A 22,285-nucleotide genomic window follows, 5' to 3' on the forward strand; every position below is an offset into this window, starting at 1 on the left:
TGATCATCTAGTCTGACCTCCTACACAATGCAGGCCACACAGTCTCACCCATCCACTCCTGTAGCAAACCCTTAGCCTATGTCTGAGTTAGTGTTCTTGGCCAAAGAGGCCATCACTGCCATTGCTATGCCCCTAGGCACACAGGTGGCTGACTCCCTGCATGCATTTTATTCATAGCTGAAGGCTGCAGGATCATTGCATGGGGAGTGGAGAGGACATGCACAGACAAATAACTGCTCTGAAGTTGCCTGGTGGCTGTCTCCTTGCTCCCCAGCAACAATGGGGGCTTCCTGCAGTCAGGGAAGTTTTTTGAGGTTCCCCAGCCACTGCTACTCCTTTGCTCTGCCTTCCAAGAAAGACCAGCTCTCTCTGCTGCTGAATTTCCCACCCCCCACATTTCACATCACCATTTCATCCAAGTCCTGGATCCCTAGGTGTCATAACTATAAAGGGAAGGGTAATAGCCCTCCTGTGTACAATACTATAAAATCCCTCCTGGCCAGAGACACCAAAATCCTTTTACCTGTTAAGGGTTAAGAAGCTCAGGTAACCTGGCTGACACCTGACCCAAAGGACCAATAAGGGGACAAGATACTTTCAAATCTTGGGGGAGGGGAAGGCTTTTGTTTGTGCTCTTTGTTTGGGGGTTGTTCGCTCTTGGGACTAAGAGGGACCAGACATCAATCCAGGCTCTCCAAATCTTTCTGAACCAGTCTCTCATATTTCAAACTTGTAAGTAACAGCCAGGCAAGGCGTCTTAGTTTTATCTTTGTTGTCTCAACTTGTAAATGTTCCTTTTTGCTAAGAGGATTTACCTCTGTTTGCTGTAACTTTGAACCTAAGGCTAGAAGGGGTTCCTCTGGGCTATAAGAATCTGATTATCCTGTAAAGTTATTTTCCATCCTGATTTTACAGAAATGATTTTTACCTTTCTTAGTGGTTTGAGCATTGGCCTGCTAAACCCAGGGTTATGAGTTCAATCCTTGAAGGGGCCACTTAGGGAGCTGGGGCAAAAATCAGTACTTGGTCCTGCTAGTGAAGGCAGGGGGCTGGACTCAATGACCTTTCAAGGTCCCTTCCAGTTCTAGAAGATCAGTATATCTCCAATTATATATTTATATATTTAATTAAAAGCCTTCTTTTAAAGAACCTGATTGATTTTTCCTTGTGTTAAGATCCAAGGGGATTGAATCTGGACTCACCAGGAATTGGTGAGGGAAAGGAGGGGGATGGTTAAATTCTCCTTGTGTTAAGATCCAAGGGTTTGGATCGGTGTTCACCAGGAAATTGGTAAAGAAGTCTCTCAAGGCTACCCAGGGAAGGGAGTTAGTACTTCGGAGTGGTGGCAGCAAAACCAGATCTAAGCTTGTAATTCAGTTTAGGGGTTCACATGCAGGTCCCCATATCTGTATTCTAAAGTTCAGAGTGGGGAAGGAAACTTGACATGGTGGCAGAGCAGTGGGATCATTTTAAACCAAAAGCAAGTAAGATTGTTTTCCTCCTTTTTAGCTGCTTAGAAAGCAGAGCTGAACATAGATGCATATCTTATCTCTTTGCCCGAAGGAAGAAGTGTTAAGTTTTTTAACAAGGGTCTTTGTTAAGAGAAGGTTTCAAGCTGTGAGCAAGCAGCTAGCAAAAGGAATTTACAAGCTGAATTGTTTTTTTTCTTTCTTTCTAACTCTCCTGTATAGCTAGCTTAGAAAAACTGAACACTGAATGCTGTGAAAGTCTCTGGCCATGGCTACACTTGCAGATGTGCAGCGCTGGGAGTTACAGCTGTGTTTGTACAGCTGTGTAGGGAAAGCGCTGGTGTGTGGGCACACTCACAGCTACCAGCGCTGCAGTGTGTCACTGACACTGTGTGTCAGCTCCCTGCCTTGCAAAGGCTGCCTTGCAAATTCTGTGTCAGCTCCCTGCCTTGCAAAATTTAACCATTTCCTTGACCCCTCATTCACTCTTAACTGCAAATAGCCTTGAGACCAGATAAGCAGCTGCTCCAATGGACTCCCTTTCTCCCCCTCCCACCCTGCTGTTTCTCTCCTCAAGCAAACACTAGCTGTAGACATTCATCCCCCTGCCTGCCTCATTCACAGCAGACAAGAGCTGTGTTTGTTTTTTAGATAAGCAGCTCCTAGAGCCCCGAGTTCACAACAAAACAAAGAGAGGCATCATAACAAAACAAAGAGAGGAATTTAGTTAAAAGCATTCTGGGATATCTCCTAATACCCTGGAGGCCAATAACAGCGCTGATGTGTGGCCACACTTGACGAGCAGCGCTGCATCACCAGTGCTGCACTCGTTATACCCCAAGCAGACCAGGTGTACAGCCAGCGCTGCAGCCAGGGAGTTGCAGCGCCGGATGTGCCTTGCAGGTGTGGACAGTTACTAAGTTGCAGCGCTGTAAAGCCTCCACCAGCGCTGCAACTCTCCAGTGTAGCCAAGCCCTCTGTTAACTAAGCAGCCCTGAGCTCAGTGCATCCCAGTTTCAGTGAACAGCAGAGCGGGTGTGACCTGGCACAAGAAAGCAGGAAAATGGCTACCAGTGAAGCAGCTAACTAGAACTGGCTAAACTGGAAGCAACAGAGAAAGAAAACAAACATAAGAGACGGATAGAACTAAAACAATTAGAAATTAATGCAGAAAAAGCCAGGGAGGAGGCTGCCCACAAGAGAGCTATGGAGCAGAAAGAAAAAGAGAGGGAGGAGAGGGAAAGAGGAATCATGAACTGGAGTTGTTAAGGGCTAGGCAGGATATACCAGCCAACCCTAGCAACCCCTCTCCAGGTACCACTTCCCATCCCAGAAAATTCCCCACCTACAAGGCAGGTGATGATACCGAGGCTGCCTTAGAAAATTTTGAAAGGGCCTGCCTTGGGTACCGCATCTCTACAGATCAATACATGGTAGAACTGAGGCCGCAGCTCAGTGAACCCTTAGCAGAGGTGGTAGCTGAAATGCCTAAAGAAAACATGAACAGTTATGAACTTTTTAAAAACAAGGCCAGAATCAGAATGGGGCTAACACCTGAGCATTCCCATCGGCAGTTCAGAGCCCTAAAGTGGAAACCAGATGTGGCATTTTCCCGACACGCCTACCACATTGAAAAAAATTGGGATGCCTGGATATCAGGAGCAAGTGTTAAATCTCTGGAAGATCTGTCTTTCCTAATGAAAATGGAGCAGTTCTTAGAGGGTATTCCTGAGGAAATAGAAAGGTACATCCTAGATGGGAAGCCCAAAACTGTAACGGAGGCGGGGGAGATTGGAGCCAAATGGGTGCAGTTGGCAGAAAAGAAAAAAACTAGTAGCAGTTGGAGCGAATATCAGAGGGGGCAAATCGAAACCAAACCCTACCACCGGGGGCAACCCAAGCCCCCCACCCCACAAGGGAAACTCCAGATGCCTTCTCACCCCACCACACCAGTCTCCACCAACCAACCTCGCCCCGGGGATACCTTAGCAGGGCGATGTTTTAAATTTAATGAACTGGGACATATAAAGGCCCACTGCCCCAAGAACCCCAACCGATTACAGTTCATTACACCACAATCACACCAAAGCTCCCCAGGCCCAGATGCCTCTCAAATACCCTCGGAGCGAAGGGAAACCTTGAGGGTGGGCGGAAAGAAGGTTATCGCATGGAGGGACGCTGGGACACAAGTGTAGACTATCCAGCAATCCCTAGTGGACCCCAAACTCATCAACCCAGAGGCTCCGGTAACAATTCAACCCTTCATGTCACACTCTGTAACCTTGCCTACAACCAAGTTGCATGTCCAGTACAAGGACTGGTCAGGAATGTGGACTTTTGCAGTCTGTGACAATTATCCCATCCCCATGCTGCTGGGGGATGACTTGGCCAACCATATGAAGCTAGCCAAGAGGGTGGGAATGGTTACCTGCAGCCAGGCTAAGCAAGCTTTTACACCTATCCCTGCTCCTTAGCCTTCCACCAGGGCCCCCGTCTGTGTTACCAGAGACCCAGACAGAGTTGGTGGAACCAGATCTTCTGCCCACGAGTGCTACAGCCGTAGTGGATCCAGTCCCAGAACCGGAACTGGTGAAGCAACCAGCACCAGAACCATTGCCACCACTGAGTCCAGCGCTTGCAACCCCATCTACAATTCCAACGCCAGAGGGCACCAGCGAGCCTGAACTGGAAAAAACAGCAGATAACCCTACCCAAGAGGCTCAGCCAGACCCTGAAATATCACCTAATGCACCAGCAGAGAGCGGTTCACAGTCAACGGAAACAACCCCAGCACCTGCATCGCTTCCAGAGGGTCCAAGCCCATGTCCACAGTCCAAGGAGGAACTGATGTCTCCAGCATCAAGGGAACAGTTCCAGGCTGAGCAGGAAGCAGACGACAGCCTTCAGAAAGCTTGGGTGGCAGCACGGAGCACCCCACCGCCTCTCAGCTCTTCTAACCGATCCCGGTTTGTTGTAGAACAAGGACTTTTATATAAGGAGACTCTTTCTGATGGACACCAGGAAGACTGGCATCCTCAGAGACAGTTGGTAATTCCAACTAAGTACCGGGTAAAGCTCTTGAACTTAGGCCATGATCATCCCAATGGCCATTCTGGGGTGAACAGAACCAAAGACCGTTTGGGGAAGTCCTTCCACTGGGAGGGAATGGGCAAGGACGTTGCTAATTATGTCCGGTCTTGTGAGGTATGCCAACGAGTGGGAAAGCCCCAAGACCAGGTCAAAGCCCCTCTCCAGCCACTCCCCATAATTGAGGTCCCATTTCAGCGAGTAGCTGTGGATATTCTGGGTCCTTTCCCAAAGAAGACCCCCAGAGGAAAGCAGTACATACTGCCTTTCATGGATTTTGCTACCCGATGGCCGGAAGCAGTAGCTCTAAGCAACACCAGGGCTAAAAGTATCTGCCCAGGCATTAGCAGACATTTTTGCCAGGGTAGGTTGGCCCTCCGACATTCTTACAGATTCGGGAACTAATTTCCTGGCAGGGACCATGAAAAACCTGTGGGAAGCTCATGGGGTGAATCACTTTGTTGCCACCCCTTACCACCATCAACCCAATGGCCTGGTGGAGAGTTTTAATGTAACTTTGGGGGCCATGATACGTAAATTCGTAAGTGAACACTCCAATGATTGAGACCTAGTGTTGTATCAGTTGCTTTTTGCCTATAGGGCTGTACCACATCCCAGTTTAGGGTTTTCACCATTTGAACTTGTGTATGGCTGCGACGTTAAGGGGCCATTACAGTTGGTGAAGAAGCAATGGGAGGGGTTTATGCCTTCTCCAGGAACTACCATTCTAGACTTTGTAAGCAATCTACAAAGCGCCCTCTGACCCTCTTTAGCCCTTGCTAAAGAAAACCTAAAGGATGCTCAGGAAGAGCAAAAGGGCTGGTATGATAAACATTCCAGAGAACGGTCCTTCAAAGTATGAGACCAAGTCATGGTCTTAAAGATGCTCCAGGCCCATAAAATGGAAGCGTCCTGGGAAGGACTATTCACAGTCCAGGAGCGCCTAGGAGCTGTTAACTAGCTTTGCGCCAATGTTCTCAACCACCCCAGGACGGACTGAACGGGCATACCACTCCATTGACACAGGTAATGCTCACCCAATTAGAACCCCTACCGGGTGTCTCCTCATGCCCAAGTTGCTATTGAACGGGAGATCCAAAACATGATAGAAATGGGTATCATCCGCCCCTCTAACAGTGCATGGGCATCTCCAGTGGTTCTGGTACCCAAACTAGATGGGGAAATACGCTTTTGCGTGGACTACTGTAAGCTAAATGCTGTAACTCATCCCGACAACTATCCAATGCCACGCACTGATGAGCTATTGGAGAAATTGGGACATGCCCAGTTCATCTCTACCTTAGACTTAACCAAGGAATACTGACAAGTACCACTAGATGGACCCACCAAGCAAAGGTTAGCCTTCGTCACCCAGGCAGGGGTGTATGAATTTAATGTGCTCCCTTTCGGGTTGTGAAATGCACCCGCCACCTTCCAAAGATTTGTAGATGGTCTCCTAGCGGGACTGGGAGACTGCAGTTGCCTACCTTGATGATGTGGCCATTTTTTCTGATTCATGGGCAGGACACCTGTAGAACCTGGAAAAAGTCTTTGAGCGCATCAAGCAGGCAGGACTAACTGTTAAGGCTAAAAAATGTCAAATAGGCCAAAACAGAGTGACTTACCTTGGACACCAGATGGGTCAGGGAACTATAAATCCCCTACAGGCCAAAGTGGATGCTATCCAAAAGTGGCCTATCCCAAAGTCAAAGAAACAGGTCCAATCCTTCTTAGGCTTGGCTGGATATTATAGGCGATTTGTACCACACTACAGCCAAATCGCTGCCCCACTGACAGACCTGACCAGAAAAACACAGCCAAATGCAGTTCAGTGAACTGATGAGTGTCAAAAGGCCTTTAACCAGCTTAAGGCGACACTCATTATTAGCTAGGATGGGTAAGGAATGGTGTCCCTAGCCTCTGTTTGTCAGAGATGGAGATGGATGGCAGGAGAGAGATCACTTGATCTTTGCCTGTTAGGTTCACTCCCTCGGGGGCACCTGGCATTGGCCGCTGTCGGTAGACAGATACTGGGCTAGATGGACCTTTGGTCTGACCTGGTACGGCCATTCTTATGTTCTCATGTCTGAACCTGTGCTAAGGGCCCCAGACTTTGACAAACCATTCCTAGTAACCACAGATGCATCCGAGCGTGGGGTAGGAGCAGTTTTAATGCAGGAAGGACCAGATCAAGAATTCCATCCTTTTGTGTTTCTCAGCAAGAAACTGTTTGAGAGGGAAAGCCACTGGTACATCAGCGAAAGAGAATGCTATGCCTTTGTGTACGCCCTGGAAAAGCTACACCCATACGTTTGGGGGCGGCGTTTCCAATTACAAACCAATCATGCTGCACTAAAGTGGCTTCATACCACCAAAGGAAATAACAAAAAACTTCTTCGGTGGAGTTTAGCTCTCCAAGATTTTGATTTTGAAATACAACACATTTCAGGAGCTTCTAACAAAGTGGCTGATACACTCTCCCATAAAAGTTTCCCAGAATCAACTGGTTAAAAATTGTTCTTGGAATGTGGGACATATTGTTAGTTTTTATATAATCAGTAGTATGTCTAGAGGTGCATGTGTCTTATTAACTCTGTTTTCTCCTAGAGCTCCAGGAAAAAAATCACAGCCAGTGTGGAACTGGCTGTCCAACACTATCTGTGATTTGGGGGGCATGTCATAACTATAAAGGGAAGGGTAACAACCCTCCTGTGTACAATACTATAAAATCCCTCCTGGCCAGAGACACCAAAATCCTTTTACCTGTAAAGGGTTAAGAAGGTCTGGTAACCTGGCTGACACCTGACCCAAAGGACCAGTAAGGGGACAAGATACTTTCAAATCTTGGTAGGGGGAAGGCTTTTGTTTGTGTTCTTTGTTTTGGGGGTTGTTCGTTCTTGGGACTAAGAGGGACCAGACATCAATCCAGGCTCACCAAATCTTTCTGAACATGTCTCTCATATTTCAAACTTGTAAGTAACAGCCAGGTAAGGCGTGTTAGTTTTGTCTTTGTTTTCTCAACTTGTAAATGTTCCTTTTGCTAGAGGGTTTACCTCTGTTTGCTGTAATTTTGAACCTAAGGCTAGAGGGGGTTCCTCTGGGCTCTTTGAATCTGATTACCCTGTAAAGTTATTTTCCATCCTGATTTTACAGAGATGATTTTTACCTTTCTTTCTTTAATTCTCAGTGGTTTGAGCATTGGCCTGCTAAACCCAGGGTTGTGAGTTCAATCCTTGAAGGGGCCACTTAGGGAGCTGGGGGAAAAATCAGTACTTGGTCCTGCTAGGCAGAGGGCTGGACTCGATGACCTTTCAAGGTCCCTTCCAGTTCTAGGAGATCAGTATAACTCCAATTATATATTTATATATTTAATTAAAAGCCTTCTTTTTAAGAACCTGATTGATTTTTCCTTGTTTTAAGATCCAAGGGGTTTGGATCTGGACTCACCAGGAATTGGTGGGGGAAAGGAGGGGGATGGTTAAATTCTCCTTGTGTTAAGATCCAAGGGTTTGGATCGGTGTTCACCAGGAAATTGGTGAAGAAGTCTCTCAAGGCTACCCAGGGAAGGGAGTTAGTACTTCGGAGTGGTGGCAGCAAAACCAGATCTAAGCTGGTAATTCAGTTTAGGGGTTCACATGCCGGTCCCCATATCTGTACTCTAAAGTTCAGAGTGGGGAAGGAACCTTCACACTAGGGCTTGAGCCCTCTTTGCCAACCCATCACATGGCTCCCAGTCATCTCCGTATTCTCTTCAGAATCCCAGTAGCCATTTCCCCTGTGTGACAGCCAGGCAGTGGGTCAGAGTCTGCACTTGGAGTCCCCTGGACGGGGAGACAGGAAAGGACTTGCCATTTGGTTTGTCCAGAAGAGTTTTGGGGCCTGTTTTATCTCAAGTTCTTCTTCGAGTGCTTGCTGATATCAATTCCAGTTGAATGTGTGCACGCACGCTGTGTGTACAGCTGTCGGAAGTTTTTCCCTAGCAGCTATCCGTCAGGCTGGCTGTGGAGCCCCCTGGAGTGGCCAGCCCCCTGGAGGGGCCAGCAGGGTCTATATATGACCCTGCTGGCCCGACCCCTGTTCAGTTTCTTCTTACCGCCAGTGACAGTTGTTGGAACAGTGGCTCTCTTGCTCTGCATGCTCCTCTGTTATCACCTGTAAATAATTTGCTTTGTTAGTTTATCATTAATCAGGGGACTCAGGGCTTCAAACCCTGCAGCTCCTGTGCAAAGACCATGCCCATGGGTGATCCCCACGACTCCTGTCTCTGGTGCCTGGGGGAGGCCCTCCAATCCGATAAGTGTAAGATCTGCAAGGCTTTCAAACCTCACACCAGGAAGGAGAGAGACTTTAGGTTAAAGCAACTCCTAATGGAGTCATCTCTCAGTCCACAGCAGGACGCGGCCCCGAGTGCCTCAGTGCAGCCACTTCTCCTACGGTGCTGAGAAAGGACCCGGCATGCCAGCCAAGAAGTTGTCGATCACCCGGACCCGAGAAGCGTTCTTCCCACCACCACTCCCATTCCTCTGCTGGGTGCAAAAAGCAAGCAAAGGGAAAATCCTACCCACAGGCAGTTACTACATCAGTACCCTCTGGAGCAGACAGTGCAGGCAACGGGACTCTGGCCAGCAGACCATCGAGCCGTGCACAGCCTACGCGGGCCCCGCCCTCTCCAGTGAGTCCTATCCTCTTGGACTCCCTGTGGCTACAGGTGGAGGAAGCCATGATACCTTCAACCCCAGACACCTTTGAAGCCACTAGGGGCCTCATCGAGATGACGGCACCTAAGTCTCCCACTTTAAGAGATAAGCCACTGCTCCCTTGGAATATGGCGCCATCTAGAGTCAAGCCTTCCATGTTGGGACCGCCAGCCCCCCGGCCTGACTCTCCACACCACGAGTCCCAGCACCGTGTCCATGCTCCACACCGGTCTGACTCGTGACACTGGTCCCACAGCCCCAACCCTCAAAGCCGCTCCCACTGGAAGTGGTCGTTGTCCTGTAAATCATGGTCCCACTCGAGGTCCAAGTCCTGGTCTGTGACCTCGCGGCACTGTTCCCAACACCGGTTCCCACACTGCTCATCGCCCAGGCAACACACTGTAGACCAACACCGTCCCAGAGGCAACACTTGGTTGCCCACCTCAGGAGCCCACACAAGACCCAGCACCAGCACCACCCTCACCGACTGCTGCTACACCCGGTACCCAAGGCAACCCAGCACTTTGGGAACAAGAGGATGTTTTGGAACCAGCTCTACAGGTGGCTTCCTCCTTGTCATCCCCTGATAAGGAGGTGGCAGGCACCTTGACATCTGGACCACCACCCATGGATTAGAGGGCGCTGCAGGATTTCTTCCATCGGGTTGCCCTAAATATGAACCTGCAGCTGGAGGACCTGATGGTGGATATCTTGGCACCAGAAGGCCCCTCCAGGGTGGCATTACCCATTATAAAGACCATCTAATTAAATGCCAAGACTATGTGGCAAATGCCTGCCTCCATCCCCTTAATGGCCAGGGGAGCTAAACGTAAATACTTTGTTCCCACCAATGGGTATGAGTACCTTCTTCTTCGAGTGCTTGCTCATATCGATTCCAATTAGGTGTGTGTGTGCCACGTGCACGATCGTTGGAGAATTTTTACCCTAGCAACACCCCGTGAGTCGTCTGTGGAGCCCCCTGGAGTGGCGCCTTCATGGCGCTGGATATATGCTCCAGCCGACCCCCCACCCCTTAAGTTCCTTCTTACCGCCCGTGATGGTCGTTGGAACTGTGGCGCATGGCTTTGCCGATCTCCACTTTCCCTAGCATTCTCTTTACCCGTACTTGTATAGTTGTACTATAGTTAGTGTAGTTTTATTTCTAGTTGTAATTTTAGTTGTAGTTGTAGTGTATATAGTGTATATAGAATTACAGTGGGTTGGAAGGGGTCTTCCCCTCCTCCCCACCTACTGCCTGGGCTCATGCCCAAGGCTCCGTGCTTTAAGCCTTGTTCGGCCTGCTCCAAGCCTATGCCAACAGGCGACCCCCACGACTCCTGCTTGAAGTGCCTTGGGGAGTTCCACCAGTCCAACAAGTGCAAGATTTGTAAAGCTTTCCGGCCTCGGACTAAAAAGGAGTGAGACTTTCGGTTAAAGCAGCTCCTAATGGAGGCGGCCCTTAGCCTGGACCCTCTGGCACTGCGCCGACACCCAGCACCGAGCACTTCGGTACGCAGCGCCCCGACGGCAACGGCAGGTACTGCGCTGCAGATGGACTCTAGCAGAGACCCATGGCACTGGACCTCCCCGGCATCACAACAGGTGCAGTCGATCTGGTGCCGATCTCTCTCACTCGCCCAGAAGCAGAACAGCAGGGCAGAGACGGCGGATCCGCCTCAGCAGTCCTTGGTACCCCTGAGGACAATCTCAGAGTTGTGTCCAGGCATGAAGCGACTGAGGGTGCAAGAACCGACACCATTGAGTCCGGCACCGAGGGGGGAGCCATTGAGTCAGGTGTGCACAGGCTCCCTGGCACGTACCATGGTTGAGCCCCAGCTTCCGTCAACACTGGAAACTTTTGTAGCAGCACGGGACATTATCGCCCTGACGGACTCGGTTCGTGCGCTACAGTCTAGGGGAAAGCCAAACCTGATCCACCCAACAACTCCTCCGGTGGAAGTGCGACGCCGCTCCCAGTCCCGGATCCGAACCAGCTCCAGGCACTGTTCACAGTCCCAATGACACCCGCAGTCCCGGCACTGCTCTCCCTCATAGCACCGGTCATACTCGCATTGTTGGTCGCACTCACGGCACCGTTCCAGCTCCCAACAAGACTCGTGGTACTGATCCAGGCATGGCTTCCGGCACTGATCAGAGCGCCATTCTCCCTCCCGGAATCGGTCACGGCACTGATCCCACAGTTGGTCGTGGTCACGGTCTGGTTCTCGGTACCGATCCAGACCTTAGCACCAGTCTTGGTCCTGGCACCAGTCCCCAGAGTCTAGGCCGCAGTGCTTACCGGCGACTCAGTTCCAATCTCCACCGTGCCCTGAAGAATCGGCGCAGTCACGTTTGGCATCACCTTGGCCGTCACGCTCTGCCTCTCGCTCCTCACAGTCGGAGGTGGGTTTGCATCCGGGCTACTATGCCCCTGGCCAGGATGAAGGGGACGCCGGGCACTCACCTGAAGGGGGCCATGATCCCAGTCAAGGACAACCTCAGTGGTCTTTCTGGACCCCATGGGTGTACCACCAAGCCCAGGGGGTAGCATCTGGGGCCTCCTGTTCATCCCACTCAGAACCTCGTGTGCCAGAGGCCACCATAAGCCGTCCTGCTCCAGGGGGTATGGAAACTACAACCCTGACCCCTGGGCAAACACCAGACCCCAGCGTAGGGGACCCCAGGCAGCAGGATCCAACCCAGCAGGACGTGCCACCAGACCCTCTAGCCCCTGTGGCATCCTCCTCGTCTTCCCCAGATGAGGCAGTGGCGGGAACAATGATCTCGGGTCCTCCTCCAATAGACCTTCGTGCCCATCAGGATCTCCTACGCAGGGTGGTGTGGAAAGGGCCTGGAGGGATATGGTGAGAGAAGCAGAGACATCAAAGACATGGTGGAGGGTGTAAAGAAACCATGTCCCATGGGAGTCAGAATGGTCTAATGGTTCTGGCTCTGGAGTAAAAATCAGGAGACCTGGGTTCTGTTTCTGCCCTGCTGGGTAAGTCAGAAATTCTTAGTGCAAAGACTGTAGATTAAAATAGGTGTGACTTCTTCAGGGACAAGAAACTGTCCAGAGCTGTGGCATTTGGGGCCCTTCCAATTATCATGTGCTGGTTCCATCAGGCAGTTTGTGTTTCCACTGCTTGGTTTGAGTCTCTCTTAGATCTCCAAGGAGACCTTTGAGTCCTCTGGGTAACGTTCTCTGGTTCTTCTTTGAGTGATTGCTCATATGCATTCCAGTTAGGTGTGCGCGCACCGCGTGCACGCTCGTCGGAAGATTTTTACCCTAGCAACACTCGGTGGGTCGGCTGGGCGCCCCCTGGAGTGGCGCCGCTATAGCGCTAGATATATACCCCTGCCGACCCGTCCGCTCCTCAGTTCCTTCTTACCGCACGTGACGGTCGTTGGAACAGTGGAGTGTGGCACTGCTGTCCTCCACAGCCCTAGCTTCTCACTTGTTTTCTCTACTAGTTGTTGTATATAGTTCGAAAGTTTTGTATAGTTAGATTTAGTTTACTAGTTTTAGTTGTAGTTAGCATATAGTTACTCGGGGAAATTGGGGGGCTAACCCCTTCTTTTTCCCCCAACCCGGTGTGGGCCTATGCCCAGGGCACCGGGCTTTAAGCCGTGCTCGGCCTGCCAGAAGCCGATGCCGGTTGGAGACCCTCACGATTCTTGCCTGCGGTGCTTAGGAGAGTCTCACCTTCCAGATAAGTGCCGCATTTGCAAGTCTTTCAAGCCGAGGACAAAAAAGGAGCGGGACTTTCGCTTGAAGCAGCTCCTAATGGAGTCGGCACTTAGCCCTGCGGCACCAGTCAGCTTCGGTGCGGAGTGCGCCTGAGGTTCCAGCTCGTTCCGGTACCGAGGTCCAGCGAAAGCAGCAGCCGGCACCGGCTCCCCGGCACCGTTCCCTTTCTCCGTCGGGGAAACGCAAGGTGGCACCGACCTCGTCCAAGAAGATCTCTGCGCCTAGGACTGCAACCCGACCTCCGGCACTGGCGCCGGCACCTCTGCCTCTGGCACCGACAGCGCAACAACCTAGCGCTGTACCGTTGATTCCGGCACCACAAGAGCCGTCGAGTCCGGTACCACCTTGCTCCCCGGTGCACACCACGGTCGAGCTCGCTCTCCCGTCGACGCCTGAGACTTTTTCAACGGTGAGAGAGCTTATTGCGTTGATGGAGCCAACGCATCCTCAACCCCCGGTGCCGCCGGTGCGGGTTATTAAATCAGCGGGCAAGCCGGCCATAATGAGGCCTCCTTCCCCTGACCGGCAAGACAGACGTTACTCCAGGTCTCGGTCCTGGAGACGTTCCCGTTCAGGCCGCTCCCGATCTTGACACCGCTCGCAGTCCCAGTACCGCTCTCCTTCGCGGTACCGGTCGTACTCGCGGAGACGCTCCCGGTCCCGATCACCGGACAGGCGATATCGGCACCGCTCCGGCTCTCGGTACCGCTCCTGGTACCGCACGTCCCGCAGCCGTTCTCACCGTCGGGACTCGAGATCCAGGTCGACCTCCCGGCACCGGCGCGGTAGATGGTCCCGGGCTCGCTCCAGGCACCGTGAAGAGCGGCACCGCTTCCCGGCACCGTCCAGGGACAGAACGGCAGCGTCGGCGGCTCAGTCGCACAGTGTCTCGGCACCGCCTTGGCCTTCGAGACAACCATCCGTCTCCTCCTGGGCCGACAGTGCAGCTGACCAGCGCACCGAGCCTCAAGGCCAGGACTAAGGTCCCCCCCAATGGGCCTTCTGGACTCCGTGGGCATACCACGAGGCACAAGGAGTCCCCTTTGCGACTCAGCGCTCCAGGCCCTCCGACCACCGAGTGCCTGAGGCCACGGTCAGCAGGCCTCCTTCCACTGCTGTGGGAGAGATGCCACTGGCATCCGAGGATGCTGAGCCTCTTCCTGTCGAAGAGGCTCCACAGCAGCTTTCTGAGCCTCCGCAGGACACTCTGGCCCCCGGCCTGTCCTCCTCTTCCTCCCCGGATGAAGCGGTTGCAGGAACATCCGCCTCGGGCCCTCCTCCGATTGACCTTCGGGCCCATCAGGACTTGTTGCGGTGGGTGGCCCAGAATATAAACCTGCCGATTGAGGAAGTGGCGGAAGACGACGACCCAGTCGTGAATATAATATCGGCGGATGCGCCTCTTTGGGTGGCCCTGCCATTTATCCGCACTATTCAGCGGAATGCGGATACCATATGGCAGTCACCGGCTTCCATCCCTCCGACTGCCCGGGGAGTGGAAAGGAAGTACATGGTCCCATCCAAGGGCTATGAGTACCTCTACACTCACCCTGCTCCCTGCTCGTTGGTGGTCCAATCGGTCAATGACCGTGAACGCCATGGCCAACAAGCGCCGGCGCCTAAGTCAAAGGAGGCGCGGCGCATGGACCTTCTAGGCCGCAAGGTCTACTCAGCCAGAGGCCTTCAGTTACGGGTTGCCAATCAACCGGCCCTTCTGAGCAGATACACCTTTAATACCTTGGTGTCTCTGGCTAAGTTCACCGAGCTTGTGCCACAGGAATCCTGCCTGGAGTTCACGGCCCTCTTGGAGGAGGGTAAGAAAGCGTCCCAGTCGGCTCTTCAGGCGTCTCTGGACTCAGCAGATTCGGGTGCCAGGACCTTGGACTCTGGGGTAACCATGAGGCGCATTTCGTGGCTTCAGGCCTCGACGCTCCCGCCTGAAGTACAGCAGACAATTCAGGACTTGCCTTTTGACGGTCAAGGTCTCTTCTTGGAGAAGACTGACCCAAGGCTGCAGACCCTTAAGGATGGTCGCACCACGATCCGTTCCCTGGGCATGCACACCCCGGTGACCCAGAGAAGATCCTTCCGGCCCCAACCATACCGCCCTTACAACCAGCCCAGGCCGCGACCGGATAACAGGCACCGGGGCAGGGTGAACCGGCGGAGACAGTCGGGCAATCAGGGGAACCAGTCCCAACCACCCTCGAAACCTGCTTCGGGGTCTAAGCAGAACATTTGATGGGACGCCCGAAGACGGCCCACCAGTTTCATTACCGGATCCTTCCCCGTTATTTTCCAACCGTCTCTCCCAATTCCTACCGGCTTGGTCCCAGATAACATCAGACAGCTGGGTACTTCGCACGGTGGAATCTGGTTACCGCCTCCAGTTTGTTTCGCCCCCTCCCTCCCACCCACCCTACCCATCCCTCTTCAGGGACCCCTCTCATGAGCAATTCCTCTTGCAAGAGTTCGAGACTCTGTTGAGTTTGGGTGCCATAGAGGAGGTGCCAGAAGGCATGAGGGGCAGGGGTTTTTACTCCCGCTACTTCCTGATCCCCAAGGTGAAGGGAGGTCTGCGTCCAATCCTAGACCTCCGAGAGCTCAACAGATTTCTGGTGAAGCTCAAGTTCCGCATGGTGACCCTGGGGACCATTATCCCTTCCCTGGATCCGGGAGACTGGTTTGCCGCCCTCGATATGAAGGACGCGTACTTCCATATCGCCATTTACCCTCCTCATCGATGCTACCTTCGCTTTGTCGTCAACCACCAGCACTACCAGTTCACGGTGCTCCCCTTCGGCCTCTCCACGGCACCGAGGGTCTTCACCAAGTGCATGGCGGTGGTCGCCGCAGCCCTCCGCCATCATCGGATACATGTCTACCCGTATCTCAATGACTGGCTGGTCCGCGGAACGTCCCAGCAGCTCATAACGCAGCAAATGTCCGTGGTCACAGGCCTTTTTCACGAGCTAGGCCTTATGATCAACACCGAGAAGTCTATCTTGGCTCCAACGCAGAGAATAGAATTCATCGGCGCAGTCCTGGACTCCAATCTGGCCAGAGCCTGCCTCCCTCTGTTTCGGTGCCAGTCCATGGCTTCCATCATTCGAAGCCTACAGTCCTTCCCGACAACAACGGTGCGCACCTGCCTCAGCCTCCTAGGCCACATGGCAGCGTGCTCTTTCGTGACCCTGTATGCGAAGCTCCGGCTTCGCACCTTTCAAACTTGGCTGGCGTCTGTATACTGCCCGCACAGGGACTCTATAGACACGGTGGTCACGATCCCGAGGTCAGCCCTCGACTCTCTCAACTGGTGATTAGACCCAGAGGTGGTGTGTGCCGGAGTCCCATTCCGCCCTCCCCACCCCTCCATCACTCTGACCACAGACGCCTCGGCCATGGGGTGGGGTGCGCACCTCGACAGCCTACACACCCAAGGCCGCTGGTCACCCCGTGAGCTGACCCTGCATATCAACATCAGGGAACTGAGAGCGGTTCGCTTGGTGTGCCAAACTTTTCGCTCCTACCTCCAAGGTCGCTGCGTGTCTGTCTTCACAGACAACACGACAGCGATGTTCTACATAAACAAGCAGGGCGGGGCACGTTCCTCCCTGCTTTGCACGGAAGTGATGCAACTGTGGGACTTCTGCATAGCCCACTCCATACATTTAGTGGCATCATTTTTCCCGGGAGTACAGAACGCGCTGGCAGACCATCTCAGCAGGTCATTCCTCTCCCACGAGTGGTCGATTCATCCCGACGTTATACACACAGTTTTCCAGAGGTGGGGTTTTCCCCAAATAGACCTATTTGCCTCCAGAGAGAACAGGAAATGCCACCTGTTCTGCTCTTACCAGGGACGCTCCCAGGGCTCCCTATCAGACGCTTTTCTCCTCCAGTGGACGGATCACCTGCTATATGCCTTCCCTCCGTTCCCCCTCATACACCGGGTGCTGCTCAATCTCCGGAGGGACAGGGCCCGCCTTATTCTCATTGCTCCGGCATGGCCGAGACAGCACTGGTACACCCTGCTGTTCGACCTCTCAGTGGCAGATCCCATTCCCCTCCCGTTATGGCCGGACCTCATAACGCAGGACTTCGGCAGGCTTCGCCACCCGGACCTGCAGTCCCTCCACCTTACAGCTTGGCTCCTGCATGGCTGACCCGAGCGGAGCATGACTGTTCTGCTGCAGTGCAGCAGGTGCTGCTGGAAAGCAGGAAACCTTCCACTCGGTCGACTTACCTCGCCAAGTGGAAGCGTTTCGCACTCTGGTGCGATCAGAAAGGTCTCAATCCTCTCCTGGTGCCTATTCCCAAGATTTTGGACTATCTCTGGTCCCTCAAGGAGCAAGGCCTCGCGGTCTCCTCCTTGAAAGTGCACCTGGCGGCCATTTCCGCCTTTAGGCCCAGCATAGGGGAACGTTCCATCTTCTCTAATCAGATGGTTTCCCGCTTCCTTAAGGGGCTAGAACGATTATACCCACAGGTACGGCGCCCAACTCCTACCTGGGATTTGAACTTGGTCTTAGCCAAGCTAATGGGAGCCCTCTTTGAGCCCTTGGCCACGTGTTCCCTTCTCTATTTGTCCTGGAAAACGGCCTTCCTCGTTGCTATCACTTCAGCGAGACGAGTCTCTGAGCTTCGTGCCCTAACGGCTGACCCGCCGTATACTATCTTCCATAAGGACAAAGTGCAGCTTTGGCCACACCCCGCCTTCCTTCCTAAAGTGGTGTCGGCCTTTCATGTAAACCAGGACATCTTCCTCCCAGTTTTCTTCCTGAAGCCGCACGCATCGCGTCGGGAACAACAGCTTCATAGCCTCGGCGTACGTAGGGCCCTCGCTTTCTATATAGAGCAAACGAAACCCTTCCGGCATTAGCCCCAGCTCTTTGTGGCGGTAGCAGATCGCATGAAGGGCATGCCAATCTCTTCTCAGTGAATTTCGTCCTGGGTGACGTCATGTATCAGGACATGCTACGAGCTTGCTCAGCTTCCGGCTAGCCATCTCACCGCTCACTCTACAAGAGCACAAGCCTCTTCTGCCGCCTTCCTAGCCCATGTCCCCATTCAGGACATCTGTCGGGCGGCGACCTGGTCTTCCGTTCACACCTTCGCTTCCCACTATGCATTGGTGCAACAATCCAGGGACGATGCAGCCTTTGGCTCAGCAGTCTTGCATTCTGCCACATCTCACTCTGACCCCACATACCGCCCCCGTTATTTGGGAATCACCTAACTGGAATGCATATGAGCAATCACTCGAAGAAGAAAAGACAGTTACTCACCGTTGTAACTGTTGTTCTTCGAGATGTGTTGCTCGTATTCATTCCAGACCCGCCCTCCTTCGCCACTGTCGGAGTAGCCGGCAAGAAGGAACTGAGGAGCAGACGGGTCGGCAGGGGTATATATCTAGGGCTATAGCGGCGCCACTCCAGGGGGCGCCCAGCTGACCTACCGAGTGTTGCTAGGGTAAAAATCTTCCGATGAGCGTGCACGCGGCGCGCGCACACCTAACTGGAATGAATATGAGCAACACATCTCGAAGAACAACAGTTACAACGGTGAGTAACCATCTTTTTCATTGGAAAGGCAGCAGAGAACCCAGGGAGTTACAGAAGGTTCCGGTCACCTTGGTGCCTCTGTCATATGCTTTGCAAGAGTTAATACAGGATATCATGGAAGGCAAATGTCCACTTGTTATTGGGCTTAACTTTACAACCCCTGCAATGAAATGGACCTGGCTGGACAGCTCCCCATGAAATCAAACCCTTTGCATCTTTTCCCATGTTAAATACATCTGAAGTGCTTTTAAGCATTAGCCAAGCTAATTGTTTATTATTCTCTGTATTTATTATTGCTGCACAATAAGGCCTCTAACCAGCTCTAACAACTGCACGTGAAATAATGGATGACACAGGGCAGCAATGACTTCTATTGCCCATTGTGCTGGCACAGCTTATTGATGCAAGTTTTCAGTTGCAGAAGTTCAGCCTGTATTTATTTACTTCTGAAAAACACCAAAAGTTAGATTCTGACTGTGTGGAGACATCAACTATTATAGAAACTATATGATAATGTTTACTTTGCTTACTATATGTGGGATTATAATAATGTCATAGGAAAGATCCAAATGGTAACTCTAGCCTGTGATCTTGCACTTAGGATGTTAAACCCTGGGAACTGCTGGGAGCAGATTTAATCGGACTATATCCAGTACAACAGAAGCGATACCTGTATGTACTGACAGCTACAGATGATTTTTTCAAAATAGGGAGAAGAATTTTCACTTAGAACTATGACAGCACATGAGGTGGAAAGAGGACATGTAACATTATATATCAACACAACTGTCCAGAACACATACTGGCAGATCTGGGTTCTGAATTGAATAATGAGATAACAGTTTACATGTGGCGTTATTTTCACTATATGGTCACCCACCTTGCTGAATGACGGAGGGAACCTAGTGACAGAGGATATGGAGAAAGCTAGTGTACTCAATGCTTTTTTTGCCTCTGTCTTCACAGACAAGGTCAGCTCCCAGACAGCTGCACTCTGCAGAACGGTATGGGGAGGAGGTGACCACAGCTCTCTGTGGAGAAAGAAGTAGTTCGGGACTATTTAGAAAAGCTGGACGAGCACAAGTCCATGGGGCTGGATGCACTGCATCCGAGGGTGCTAAAGGAGTTGGCCGATGAGATTGCAGAGCCATTGGCCATTATCTTTGAAAAATCATGGCGATCGGGGGAGGTCCCGGATGACTGGAAAAAAGCTAGTCCCCATCTTTAAAAAAGGGAAGAAGGAAGATCCAGGGAACTACAGGCCAGTCAGTCTCACCTCAGTCCCTGGAAAAATCATGGAACAGGTCCTCAAGGAATCAATTCTGAACCACTTAAAGGAGGAGAAAGTGATCAGGAACAGTCAGCATGGATTCACCAAGGGCAAGTCATGCCTGACTAACCTAATTGCCTTCTATGATGAGATAACTGGCTCTGTGGATGAGGGGAAAGCAGTGGATGTGCTATTTCTGGACTTTAGCAAAGCTTTTGATACAGTCTCCCACAGTATTCTTGCCAGCAAGTTAAAGAAGTATGGGCTGGATGAATGGACGGTAAGGTGGATAGAAAACTGGCTAGATGGTTGGGTTCAACGGGTAGTGATCAATGGTTCCATGTCTAGTTGGCAGCCGGTATCAAACGGAATGCCCCAAGGGTCGGTGCTGGGGCCGGTTTTGTTCAATATCTTCATTAACGATCTGGAGGATGGTGTGGACTGCACCCTTAGCAAGTTTGCAGATGACACTAAACTGGGAGGAGTGGTTGATACGCTGGAGGGTAGGGATAGGATACAGAGGGACCTAGACAAATTAGAGGATTGGGCCAAAAGAAATATGATGAGGTTCAACAAAGACAAGTGCAGAGTCCTGCACTTAGGACGGAAGAATCCAATGCACTGCTACAGATTAGGGACCAAATGGCTGGGCAGCAGTTCTGCAGAAAAGGACCTAGGGGGTTATGGTGGACGAAAAGCTGAATATGAGTCAACAGTGTGCCCTTGTTGCCAAGAAGGCTAATGGCATTTTGGGTTGTATAAGTAGGGGCATTTCCAGCAGATCGAGGGACGTGATCATTCCCCTCTATTCAGCACTGGTGAGGCCTCATTTGGAGTACTGTGTCCAGTTTTGGGCCCCACACTACAAGAAGGATGTGGATAAATTGGAGAGAGTCCAGCGGAGGGCAACAAAAATGATTAGGGGGCTGGAGCACATGACTTATGAGAAGAGGCTATGGGAACTGAGATTGTTTAGCCTGCAGAAGAGAAGAATGAGGGGGGGGATTTGATAGCCGCTTTCAACTACCTGAAAGGGGGTTCCAAAGAGGATGGAACTAGACTGTTCTCAGTGGTAGAAGATGACAGAACAAGGAGTAATGGTCTCAAGTTGCAGAGTGGGAGGTTTAGGTTGGACATTAGGAAAAACTTTTTCACTAGTAGGGTCGTGAAGAACTGGAATGGGTTACCTAGGGAGGTGGTGGAATCTCCTTCCTTAGAGGTTTTTAAGGTCAGGCTTGACAAAGCCCTGGCTGGGATGATTTAGTTGGGTTTGGTCCTGCTTTGAGCAGGGGGTTGGACTAGATGACCTCCTGAGGTCCCTTCCAACCCTGAGATTCTATGATTCTATGAATCATGGCCGTGTGGCAGGGGGCTGTGAGGAGCTACAAACTGAGCCTTTTGGAAGCCAGCAACCTGGTCACTGAGCACACCCAGGGCATCGGGTGCAGTTAGAGGAGGAGGGACTGAGTAGTTTGGGTTTGGAAGGGCAGAGGGGATCACTTGCACCTGTAGGGAGCCTGATGAGGTCACTAGCTCAGCGCTGAGAGAAAAGCAGCAGTATAAAAGGCTGAACCAGGGAGCAGGAAGGGGCCTCCACGTAACTGCTGCTATGTTGTGATGCACCATAAACAGTAATAAAGACACTTGGTGGAGGTGCCCTGGAAGACTGGAGGCTGCTTAATTCACACAGAGGTCTGCCAGCCAGGGGTTGCAGGAACTGATGGGGGACCCATTCATAGTTAGACATTTAAAAATGAACATTGTCGGCAATTGCTTCATGACTCTTCAAGCTGTAAATTGTGAGTGACAACACATTTTTATGTCTTGTCAGATAGTAAAAACCATGTTGTATATTAACCTATTTGCCAACTTATTTTCCCAATGTAATAACACAATAAGATTGGATAAGAAACCACAGGAATTACACATCATTCAGTGAGAAATAGGGAAAGGATCGCAGATATTCTGAAGGAAATTTTAGGGAAAAATTATCTATTTTCAGATTAAAATTTCCCTGTGTTCAAAACTAGGAAAAACACATAGCTTCAGCAGCCCATGCCACCTAGACACCAACAAACTGGATAAAAACACAAATGAATCCAAAGATAATTTTAGGGTGTTTATTTTCAAATAATCAAGGTAAGTTTAGGGCACTCTGACATGAATGGCATATTGTGAAGTAATCTTCAAAATTGAATTATTACTTTGAAAATGTTCATAACGCATCACTTTTTAAACAGAAAGTAGTCCTAGCAATGCCATGTGATGTGCCTCCCCTCATAATCTGCTCAGCTAGCTCTTCAAGAAATTAGGTTCAGTCGCTAATTTGAAGAAATTAGACCAACCAGTCACTATTTTAACAGAGCATTCCCAAAGGTGGTGGACAGAACCCAGAGGAATTGTGATGAATTTCCTGGAGCAACTTTATTTTCTTTGGACTTTGCATGACA

The 22,285-nt window shown here is 51.3% G+C and overlaps 1 protein-coding gene across 2 annotated transcripts in view; it reads left to right on the plus strand.

Annotated features, from left to right (window-relative positions):
* LOC123345197 (butyrophilin subfamily 1 member A1-like) overlaps positions 1–22,285 on the plus strand; it is a 651,080-nt gene that overhangs the window by 381,644 nt on the left and 247,151 nt on the right. The window lies entirely within an intron of this gene.

The sequence above is a fragment of the Mauremys mutica genome, chromosome 12 (genome assembly GCF_020497125.1).
Source record: "Mauremys mutica isolate MM-2020 ecotype Southern chromosome 12, ASM2049712v1, whole genome shotgun sequence".
NCBI lineage: Eukaryota > Metazoa > Chordata > Testudines > Geoemydidae > Mauremys > Mauremys mutica.